The following is a 12,941-nucleotide window of genomic DNA, read 5'->3' on the forward strand; positions in this document are numbered from 1 at the left end:
CTCATGGTAGTAATGCTAGCTAGTATCACATTGATCGTGGACGCTCACTTTGTCTTACTTAATGTCAAACTCATGGTAGCCTACCCATACCTTAACTTTCCTGTCTGTAGCAACGACTAGGGTGACATATTTAGTCATTATCGCATTACAGTTCATGCCCCGTATACGTGAACGAAATGTTCCAACGCCGAACTAGCATTAAAATTAAGTTTTTTTTGTGACCATGCGCTATCTAAAAAGCCACAGAGGTAGGCAGCGACAGCAGGAACTAAAAATATTATAACCCTACAGTTCTCATATTAGACATTCAATCCAGTCTGCCCAGGTCTTGCCAAATTATCACGGAGTGTTTTTTTTTGCAGTAGAGGATGACATGTCTACTTTGAAAACAAGCATAGTTCACTGCAAAATTTCTAAATAAAAACACGAACTCCTGTAAATAATCATTACATTGTGCCTGAATGTCTGTTGTGCTTAAATAGAAGTAATTGTGGTAAAAGCTGAACTTTAGGCTATATTATTATAAGGATAAGCAGAACAGTGAAGCAGAAACCATGCCAATGATGGCTGATAGGCTGATCTGTGTTTATGTATTAAAAGTAGAATTTGTGCATAATAGTTTGGTGGAAGTGGGCAGCTGTTTCTGCAGCTTGATCAGGTGGAAAGGCTGCAGCAGCATCCCACAGTGGAGATAGGTAGCGAAGAAGGAAGAAACTGGGATACGAAACCTTGTCACCTTAGGCACCCAAAGAGAATGATGAGTAGTATGGCCTCTTCATCAGTATCAGCGACATATATGACATTATATATATATATATATATATATGGGTCAGTGCCGTTTTTGAGTTTCCAAACAGCAAAAAAAAAAATGTATAGTTATAAGTCAGGTTTAGCTTTTCCTGTGTGAATCCACATGTGTATTTTTAATTTCTGTTAGTGCCCCTCGCAAAAGACGACAATACATGACATTTTAATGCATTTACCTGTATACACCCCTTAAAAATGTCATGCGGTAAAACGAATTTATTTTCAGTATAATATTAAAATTAATGTTAATGGCTCTGTTACAAACAATCAAAATGTAATTATTGATCTACACAGATGCTATACCCAGTTGCAGAATGTCAACACTAGAATTTTAAATATTTGATATTTTGTCTTTAAAGACAGCAGCATGTCATCTGTCAACATTTGTTACATCTTTTTTCAATTAGAGAGGCAAAAGTGCTTTAAAGTCAGGCATACCTTTAGATTTTATTAGCTCTTCTTCATTGTGTTCATTCACAATTTCACTTAATAGAATATTTTGTATATTTATTTCAAAATTAAGCGTTTTACCGCATGACATATTTTGTTTTACCGCATGACATAGACTCATGCGTTATGGTCTAATGCAGTTGTGCTAACAAGTTGAAGTTGGCTACTTCTGAAAAATGCCAAAGATAGTCAGGGCTGTTAAAGTGAACCTTTTAATGACATTAAAAACTTTTTTGCAACAGTCTTGTTACATTTGAATACATTTTTGGCTTGTGTTCTTATGTGAAATATGAACTGATAAATCAGATTTAAGGATTTACTTCCATCACTTAAAACAACTTAAAAAAGCACAATAATAGTAAACAGTTTATCTGGTAAATCTGATTTAAAATGTAAATTTTCATCACTACAGTCAGATTAAAAAGAACAATGACATTCTTATTTGGTAAAAATGATTTACAATTTGATTTCCAACACAACAGTCAGCTAAAAATGTTTCAGCTTCTTATCAAAACCTTATGAACAGGTCTAAAACTCAGAATTAATTTTCTCATAGAAAAACACACATCACTCCAATCTGCCCTCTCATTGTAATCTATCACTTGAACAATGATTAAAAACAACAACATCTTCTGAAATGGTAATCTAGTACCCCCCAATCAATCACCGCCCTGCTGCCAAGCCGTCACCCTCCCACCATGGCTGATCATCGTTATAACCACTCTTCCCAGCTTGCTTTATCTGTCGATACCTGCAAGAATAATAACAAGACTATTTATTTGTTAATATTCATAACATTAATCTGATATGTGAATAAAATATAGTCATTAATAGTTCAGTTATTCATATCTTTATTGTCTGTAAGTCATTGAAGACACTTTATCTTTATACTAGTGTTGATGATAAAGACTACAATTCAGGCTTAAAGAAAATGCAGTCTGTACTGATATAACTGACTGACTCATATACTATCATATACTACCATCATATACTTTCACAGTTACTCTCTAGCAGCAGGATCTGCCCTGATCTTTGCACGGAAACGTGCACCCCTCTCTTTACTGGAAAGAGGCATCTGTAAAAATGTGAAATAATGTTTAAAATATACAAAAATGTATTAAATATGTTAAAAGTAATTAAGAACAATTGTTCAAGCTTCACAAAGTATTAAAATATTTAGGAAAGAAAAAGATAATTCAGTTTAAAATATTCTCTGTCATGTGGTAAAACAGTATGTCATATGGAAAAACGTTTGTCCACATGACATTTTCATGACATTTTTTGGTTGTCCGCATGACGGATTGCATCATTTTCATTCCTAACAGGCAGTTGCATGGCTACCTATTCACCACACTTTACTTGACCTTGACCTATAAACTTTAAATTTCATGTGTAAATCAAAATGTTTTACATTTTTAACGTTATCAACACTTTTTTGACGTTTGACCGCATGACGCTCAAATCTGTGACACTTTGTATGTCACCTGGAAAAGGTGATAATAACTTAAATATAGGAGCACATTTTGAACTTACCTCCAACTGTAGTTGTCCTCAGGGGTCCTCTGAGTGATGTCATCACAGGTCACATGATATGAGTCATATTTCTAAAGTACAAAATGGCTTCCAAATTTTGTTTTACCACATGACATTGAGGGAAATCTGTCTTTGCGGAACAAAGTGATTTAGATATTAATGGTATTTCTTCAAGATATATCCTATCAATACTTTGAAGGGCTATTCTGTACATATTTAAAATTATGCCAAAGACCAAAGTTGATGAATTTTAAACCTTTTTAGTCATTTTAAAAGCAGTTGTCTTTAAAAAAAAAAACTGGCTTCCGTTTTACCGCATGACATTTCACTCTTTAATGGTGTAAAAGTCTACCAATTTTGTATTTTTCACACAAATATGGATAGTGATGAGGGAGAATGATGTATGATTAATGAATATATACAATAAAAAACGTATTTTTGTACAAGTATGTGATAGAAATTTTCACTGGAAGCAAAAATCAGTATGGCACGTCATTGACCCATATATATATATATATATATATATATATATATAACTTGACTGCTGAATTTGTGCGGATGCCAATGGTAAATATATGACTTTAATCACCACACTGACCAATGATAAAAAGGAGTTACGCAGGGGAGCAAGTCAGTCTGGCCTTATCTCTCCCGCACACACACACACACACACACACACACACACACACACACACACACACACACACACACACACACACACACAGACACAGACACACACAGACAGTGACACACACACACACACACACACACACACACACACACACGGTAAGAGGGTGTACGACAATTTGTAAATCATGACTTAGTGTACACACAGAAGGCACAAAAGTGGTGTCTAAAGGATGCACTTAAGAGGAATGTTTTTAATCTTAAAGATGTAAAAGTTGTTTGCTTCTTGGATAGAGACAAGGAGATTGTGCTTTAGAGACTTTTTGATACTTTTGATTACAAGAAGACCTAAACCCTGGGAACAAAGTGGTCCAGGTGTGCAGTAAAGGAAATTCTTGAGGTAATTTGGAATGAATTCTGCTTTTGATAGTTTGCCAGTGCTGAGAGGCAAGTACAGGTGAGATATGTTCATATTTATTTGTTCTAATAAGTGTGCGAGCAGCAACATTCTGTATTGGTTGGAGACTCTGGTGAGGTGTTGCTATATCCAGACAGCAGTAGTCTAGTCGCGATGTATGTGTAGTCAGTGGTATATTTACTTGGTTTGAAAAAGGTTGATGTCCGTAGCAAGACTGCATGGGTTGATTACACAGAGTAAACTTGTACAAATGGAGAATTCTTAACTCCACAGCTTATGCACAAAAGGCCTTGAAAATACAAAAAGACCAATCCAAAGTTTGATCTTTCTAGAAAAAAAAAATGTACAACACCTCTAGACAATGAGTGTTGACATAGAACACTCTGTGTAAGATTCTAGAATAACTGAGTGGGAGTACATTCTATAAACCTCGTTAGGAAGTTAAGCAGCTCTACCCGAACACCCACTAGAGGTCACTCCTCTAGAGCGTCTTTTATTAGAGATTCTAAATCTAATAAATCTGTTCTTATAAGTGTTTTGCATTACAGTCCAGAGGCCTTGTTCTTTTTCAGTGTTCTGCTGTTGATGTTTTTACATTCTTACAAGAACTACTGGAGCATGGCCGCCCTATTTCAACATTAAAGGTGCACTTAGCAGCTATTGTAGCTTTACAGTGTTCTAGTGTGGGTGTTTCGACATTGTGGCCACACTCTGTGAACATTAAAGGCACCCAGTGCAACTTTCGAGGCTTAAAAATAAACATTCAATTTCTAGTCTTTTTTACACGTAGTAAGTTTCAATAACTCCATACCATTACATATCGACATTCAAGGAGCAAAGATGAGACTTCGTCGTGTGGTGAGAACTGATAGAAAATCGATAACAACAACAATCGCCGCCATTTTCTTTATTTTTTGTAACCTACAATAAATACAGCAGGATTCCAGTCAATGGAAAAATGGCCTCTCCCCACCGGAGATTGTTGTTGTTTACGATTTTCTATCAGTTCTCACCACACGACGACGTCTCATCTTTGCTCCTTGAATGACGATATGTAATGGTATGGAGTTATTGAAACTTACTACGTGTAAAAAAGACTAGAAATGTAATGTTTATTTTTCATTGAATGTTTACATAAAGTTGCACTGGGTGCCTTTAAAGTTGTACTTAGCAGTTATTCTAGCCATTTTGCATTTTTCCCATCCCGGATTGTCCTTCCTCCAGGACCCTATAGCAGTGGGCAGCCTTTAGGCGCCCGGGGACCAATTCAAGTGATATGCCCGTCTTGGTCAGGGACGGACAGGAGAGGGTTCTGATCTTCTGCATGTTTTTCTGTCCGGGTTCTTAGTGGAGGAAACCCCTTTTGAACACGGGAAGAACATGCAAACTTCACACAGAAAGGCCCGGGAGAACATGCCCCCTAGTACCAACAGCGCCCCATGGACCTTCTTGCTGTGAGGCGGCAGTGCAAGCTACTGTTCTGGACGCTCTGTGCTGTTCTCCTTTTGAACCATTAGAGACATGGACATAAAGTTCTTATCCCAGACTGCTCTTCTTCTTGTTTTGGATTCAGCAAAGCGTGTGTCTGATATTCATGCCTTATCTGTACATCCTTCATGCACCCAGTTTGTGCCTGCATGTGCACCCTAATGCTGCTTAAGTACCTAAGCACTTGCCCATGTCTGATGGGTCTGATAGGTTTATGGCTTTTGACTTCTTTGCTTTCTCTCCTACACCCCTTACCCCTGAGGAGCAGAGGAGGCTGCCTGCGCTGTGCTCAGGGCAGGTGTGTACATACATATATTTCACGCACCCAAGTGCGCTTTTCCAGCTCTTGGCAGAGTGCTGCCCACACAGCGGCTCTCCCACTGGAGCTTGGAGGCTATCTCCCTGGCATATAACAGCAAGGGCCTGCCTTAGAGACTATCTCCCTAGCTTAGAACAGCATGGGCCTGCCTTAGAGGCTATCTCCCTGGCCTAGAACAGCAAGGGCCTGCTTTAGAGGCAATCTCCCTGGCTTATAACAGCAAGGGCCTGCATTTGCCTGAGGCTGTGCGTGCTCATTCCACAGGGGGACGGCAGCATTTTTTTTTTGTCATAGTAAGCCAAGTTTGTTGTAAAGCCTAAAGTAAAACTCTCCAAAACAGATATGTGTCCTGGAAACAACATGACAAACGGTCAGTTTCCAGAAGCCGCTGAAGAGGTGCCGTTATTGATGGACTATGTTCAGGATCAGTGGTGCTGTGAGACTCCAGGCAGGCCTGATATCGCTGCTGAGTCTGATCTGACGAGCTGACTGGCAGACTGACTGACTTACAGGAGAATGGACTGGCAGCCCAAATCCACAAAACTGCACCTCTGCTAGACGGACCTGCTATCTTCCCTGGCGATAGTGTCCAATAAAAATGTCCTCGGGGCTGGGCAAGTCTGACAGCGTGTCTATTGTGATGGATGGGAAATCTGTCCTAATGCCTCAATACTGTTAGCAGCTCCTCTCCGTCACTTAGTGGAAACGGCTAGAAAATGTAGTCCAGTCCTGAACATTAGGGGGCCTCTGACAGCTGGGTGTATGATTGAAAGGATCAGCACAGGCAGATCTGGAGTGCTTGTGAATGGCGTTATTGATCTGGGACAGGGATGCGAAAGAGTCGTCCTCGTTGACTCTTCTGTGCATGAGGGTCACGACTCTGCATTCATTTGCATTTAAAACCACTGCTGTGAGAAAATACACTGAGGAGAGGACACTGGTGTTTTTGGTGCTATGGTGCAGACCACAGAAAAAAAGAGAGAGAGAGGGAGAGGGAGAGTAAGAGGGAGCGTAAGAGGAAGGGATGAATGGATGGAGAGAAAGACGAAAGAGCGAGACAGAGGAATAGAAATTGAAGACCGACAGACATGTAGACACTTAGAAAAGAAAAACAAAGAGAGTGATGGATAGGAAGGACGATGGATAGAGAGAGGAGAGACAGAACTACATAGAGAGTAAGATACAAAGAGAAGGAGAGAGAGGGAGACGTAGAGAGAATATGTGAATCAGAGAGCGCACTTGTGAAGGTGTAGGCGTGAGTTGGACTGAGAAAGAGTTATTATGGATGACCTGTGAAAATGTGGAAACTTGTAATACAAATTCATTGATGCCACGCTAGGTTTGCTTCCAGCGGCGTTACTACATCTGACAGCTATATGACCGGAAATGATGGTGTAAGTGAGAGGGCTCTGCTGTTCCTGCTGGTGCATCTGCTCTATGTCTACACTGCAGGGGACGTGCTTCAGCTGTGATGGAGCTGCATTTGGTGTCCATCACTAGAGAAATTAAATGAGTAGATCAGTCAGAGACACTGCAGCTGCAGAGGTGGAAGAGAAGGAATGAGGGAGTGGAGAGGTGGGGGAAAGAAAGACAAGAAAGAAAGTGGAAGGGACTGAGAGAATGAGTGGGTGGAGAGAGTGATGTGGAGGGTAGATGTGTGTCTGTGTGTGTCTGTGTGTGTCTGTAAGTGTGTGTGTGCGTACGTGCGTGCGTGCGCGCGAGAGAGAGGGAGGGAGTGAATGGAAGAATGGGTGGAGAGGGTGATATGAAGGGGTGGTGGGAGGAAGAGGCAGAGCAGGTAGAGGTGTGTGTGTGTGTGAGAGAGAGATAGGGGATGAAGAGATGAAGGGTCCATTCTGTGTGTTTAGTGTTACGACGAAGTTCTCCGCTGTCGAAGAGGTAATGGAGAATATATGAGCCTGAGGGTCACTGAGGGCTGAGAATGAAAGCAAGAAGAGAGAGAAAAGACAGAGAATGAAAGAGAAGGGAGTGGAGGGGAGGAAGAATGAGCGTCGTCTGGGACCACATTTTGGATGTCCATCATTAGCTTTTTGATAAAACGGACCGAATGAGTTCATGTGAGCCTCACCACTTCCTTAGCAGAGCACCAAGAACCCACCTCCACTATGTCTTGTAGCTTTGTGATGCCGACCCGGACAAATACAGCTCTAAAATAGGGGGATTGGAGAGCAACAACTAGTATGGAGCTTGGCCAGTAGACAGCTGTTGTACAGCTACGGTCACCTCTTGAAAAGTGATATTAGAGTCCAACATTTCCCTTATCTGTGGGAGATGTTGTAGGATATCCTCCATACCCTGTGGATCTTCTCCCTCAGCAGCATACAAGTCTGTAGAACTGCCAAACTCCACATCTCAGCAGGGTCAGACGTTTTACCACCATCAGGAGTTTTAAGACTGAGCATTTTTATTTTATCCTGCAGTCAAACTAAAAAAGAATAATGAGGGCCCACCAATATTTCTCAATGTGATGAACCTGCTTCTTAGAAAAGCACCTTCTAGGCCGCAAGGTGAAGCACGAAAAGTGCTTTAGAAAATGAATCCCGTTCCACTCACTGGCATCTACACAATCTTTAGCTTATAAAAAAGAACGAGTCGTGGTTAGTTACCAAAAAAAAGTTCGTCGCTGATTTTCCAGTCGATTGTCTATATGGCTTTGTTTTATGCAGAACTAGAGACTTCAGAGCGTAATAAGATTTTTGTCGGGAGCCGTGCCACAGTTCGACACGTGATCATGCTACACCAATGAGAAGGCTGCTTTTTGACAACAGAATGGAAAAATGGCGGCTCCCGTGCGGTTAGAAACATCGTTAAAGATAGAGGAAAACACTTGAACATCCTCAAAATTGGGCTAAATTAATTCTAATTAGTGCTGTATACATAGCCGCGTCCAAGAAGAACAATGAGGCAAATATACGATAATGTTATTTTTATGTTAAGTCATTTAGATCAAGTTTGACATACATGGGCATACACATTACTGACGATCTTACATGGACTGTGAACACCCAGCACACCGAAGAAATCAAGGCAAAGACTGTCAGCTAAGGTGATCTTAACTATGAGAAATCATAGGCTTAGATGATACACAAACAATTCCATGCAACATTGTAAGAAGTCATCACAGAAATACAATAATCATCCCAACTTTAGAAAACCAGGGAGGGGGTTGACTTTTCCTCATTGATCTGGAGCACTCACACCTAATTGTAAGCCCTGTCAGACCCTCGTTTGTAATTGTGATTAACATTAAATAAGGGTTAAATACATTATATCAGTAAGACACAGCACAAAATACAGTAGTAATAAGGATAAGTGCAACGGCCCAGTGGTTGAGAAACACTACACTAGGACATCAAGTCTGAAATGCCATCAGCGGTTGCACAGTGAAGAAAAGCCATGTAAATGCTTGAATTCTGAAGTTTGAAGTTTGCCCTTCTCAAATGCATATGTTGATACTCATGCCAATGTGGAAAAACTTCTAAACAAGCTGGGTCTTTAAAACATCACCTGATAGTACATGGCAGGGAAGGTCCACATAAATGTGCCTGACCTTTTATATGTTTACAATATGTAAAGGCATTTTCACTGGCATTTTCATATGCAAAAACATACTATGTGGGAAAACATTTACAAGGTCTTCAACTCTGTTTGTGTGTGTGTGTGTGTGGAAGAGAAGACTGGAGAGAAGCCTCGTGAAGGTGCCCAGTGTGTGCACACTCACACTCACACACATGCACATCCTCATATAGGCTGTAAGGTGAACCCTGTTTCCGTTTCAACCCGCTACACTGTCTGGCATCTACAGATGTGGCAGTCATTGCTGTAAGTGTGCAGACAGATTTGCCATGCACTTTATATGTTTTTTTACAAGGACTGGCAACAGGACATGTATCATTGACATTACCAAGGTGTCATCAGCTCTTGGAACCAGTGTGTTTTCAGCCTTGATCGGAATTCAAACATTTTCTGGGTGTGACTCCACAAGTGCCTTTAATGGCAAAGGAGAAAAAAAAGACATTTTCTGTTGCATGTGAGAAAGATGAGTACCTAAAGGCTTTTAAAAGTTTAGGTACTAACTTAAACTTGGAGCAGTCAACATTTGCATTTCTTTGCCAGTATGTATGCCACTTATATGATCAGTCGGCAGCTGATAATGTAAATAAAGCTAGGTTCAAGGCTTTCTGTATGACATCATCAGCCTTGCCAGAATTATCCATTCCCCCTACCACTGATGCCCTCCATCAGCACTGCAAAAGGGCAAACTACCAGGCTGCAATAATGAGGTCCTGTCTCAAACATAATATAAGTGCTCCATCACCTGCTGGATATGGTTGGCAAATAGAGAATGGGAACTTGCACGTCACCTGGATGACTAGAAATCCGGCCCCTGACAGTGTTTTGCATGTGATACACTGTGGCTGCAAAGGTGCCTGTGAGACAGACAGATGTTTTTCTGCAGGATTGTGTTGCATAGTTGACCTATGTCGTTGCTGTAGGAACTGGAAGATAACTGTCCTGACACTGACACTAACAGTGAGGACTGAGTGTCCCTAATCTGTTATTTCTTATTCAGTTTTGTACAGTTTTATATATCATATTTCATGTTTCATAAAGAGTGTTTTTATGGTTCATTAGTGTTGTTTTCATTTGTGGAAGAATGAATGAATGAATGAACAAACAGATGGTCATTGGTATTTACAATTACTGCCTTTTATTGATACATGGAGGTTTATTTGTCACATACATAAAAATACTACTGTTTTTTCTGTGCGAGTGTGAAGAAAGAAAGATCAAGAAATATTTTTCATAAATAGCAAGAGGGAGTTTAAAGAGCAGTGTGTGAAAAAAGGTGTAATTGATGTTTTATAGTCATTGTGTGTGTTCAGGATAAGGAATGCTTGAGGAAAGAAGCTCCTCCTCAGTCTCTCTGTTCTGGTCTTGTAGCAGCAGAGACGTTTGCCTGACCTCAGTGTTTTGAAAAGTCCATGGTCAGGATGTTAGGAATCCTTTACAATACCTTGGGCGCTGGTAGGTCTTTTCTTGTAGGTCTCCTGCAGAATATGGAGAGATGCTCTGATGATTCGGTGCTGCAGTCACAGGCAGTACAGTTCCCATACCAAGTGATGCTGTCAGGACACACAGCTGATGGTGCTGAACTTCCTCAGCTGATGTAGGAAGTACAGTCTTTGCCTTGATTTCTTCGGTGGGTGTTCACAGTCCATGTAAGATCCACAGTAATGGGTATTCCCATGTATGTTAAACTTGATGTCAATGACTTAACATAAAAATAACATTACCGTATATTTGCCTCATTGTTATTCTTGGACGCGGCTATCTATACAGCACTAATTAGAATTAATTTAGCCCACTTTTGAGGATGTTCGGATGTTTTCCGACAAAAATCTTATTACGCTCTGAAGTCTCTAGTTCTGCATGAAACAAAGCCATATAGACAATCGACTGGAAAATCAGCGACGAACTTTTTTTTGGTAACTAACCACGACTCGTTCTTTTTTATAAGCTAAAGATTGTGTAGATGCCAGTGAGTGGAACGGGCTGAAACGAAAACCGTGTTCACCTTACGGCCTATTCAGCTCTTTCCGGTAAACAAGAACTCCGCTCTTGTCGGTTCAGATTTAAACATCCTGAAACCCCATTATTCACCAAAAGTTGCTGTTCTAAAATTAAGAATTTCCATCTCTACAAGTTAAAGACAATTCCTAATCGTTAAGGAGCTTAAAAAGGTAGTACACTACTGCTTTTAGACTTTCGCAATCAACCACCAATGTTATTTACTCTCTTATAGAAGCTTTTGTTTTCTCCAATATTCCCAAATAATCCTCAAAGAATCTTGTGCAAGAGAAACATCCATTGTAGCACATGATGATCAGAGAAAGTGCTTGGATGAATACGCACCTCAGTCACTCTGTTCCATGAACTTTTTGAAATATACAATCTGTCTATTCTAATTACAGAGGCATTTATCCAGGTATATTGCCGAACACCTGTATTATTTCCCATCCAAACATCCACAAGATCCATTGAGTTAAGTACACTCTCTTAAACCCTTGCAGATGGAGGATGTGGTTCTTCACCATTCCTATCTTGAGAAAAACTGTTGGTAGCCTTTGATAAATGTTAAAAAAAAAAAAAAAATCCATCACAGCCCTTCAGCCCCGCATACTCATTAAAAAAAAACACAAACACAGAATCACCCATCTCAGCCCTCACCACTCAACAGCATCCCCTTTCTATTTCCACTTAAACATGAACTGCTTGAGCAGGGATCACAGTAACCCCAGCACTAATGTTTGAGCCATGGCTAAGAAAGTGCTTCCCTTCTAATCATAACCCCCAGTCTGCGTCGTTAAGTTCATCTGTGATTTGCTTATCTCTCATCATATCTTCAATTACGACCCATTTCCCCTGATCTCTTGCTCCATTAACGTTGAAGGATACCACCCTTAAAAAACCCACAGAGTACAGAGAGGAAGTGAAAACAGAGAAAAAAGGGTAAATAAAGAAGACACACCACATATAAGCTGTTTGCCCATGTGCACTGTCTAAACTTTTCCAGATCTTTTTGAACTAGCCCTTTTCTTTTTCTAGCTTTTTAGGACTGAACCGCTTTTGTTTGTACAGCACATCGTAACCAACAGTCTAACTCACTTTTATCACTGACATCACGAACATATTAAAATCCGTAAAATACTGTTCTACCGGTATGGGTTTCACTTTTGTCACGTCTAAAAATGAATTAATCTGATTAACAGTGTACAGGTCATCATCAGCAATCTGACTGAGATCAGATATTTCCGAAAAACCATCCTCATCATCATCCATATGTTGCTGAGTTCCTGCTAACGAGCAGTGAGGAGAGGCTTTCATACCTCGCTGGAGAAAATGAGGGCTAGACTTTCTGCCATGACTGGAGAGAGAGCTGATGAATGTAATTTAAATCCTAATGGGTTTGTAATCACATGGGTGCTCTCCCACCCTTTACCCTGGATGCCCTTTGGCATGCCATAGTATAGTGAGATTGAAGTATGGCATGCCATAGTATAGTGAGATTGAAGTATGGCATGCCATAGTATAGTGAGATTGAAGTATGGCATGCCATAGTATAGTGAGATTGAGATTGAAGAGATTGAAGTAATTACGCAGTGCATTGTTCAGACACTGAGACACTTGTGTCCTAACCAATCGTGAGTATGGAGGTGTGTCTGTTGTTGTCCCTGGTACTGACATGTGTCCTTACCCAGTGTAAATACCTCTGCA

At 40.4% G+C, this 12,941-nt stretch overlaps 1 protein-coding gene across 1 annotated transcript in view; it reads left to right on the plus strand.

The window, feature by feature from the left end:
* prkn (parkin RBR E3 ubiquitin protein ligase) overlaps positions 1 to 12,941 on the plus strand; it is a 79,574-nt gene that overhangs the window by 176 nt on the left and 66,457 nt on the right. The window lies entirely within an intron of this gene.

Source organism: Sprattus sprattus (assembly GCF_963457725.1).
Source record: "Sprattus sprattus genome assembly, chromosome: 12".
Classification (NCBI taxonomy): domain Eukaryota; kingdom Metazoa; phylum Chordata; class Actinopteri; order Clupeiformes; family Clupeidae; genus Sprattus; species Sprattus sprattus.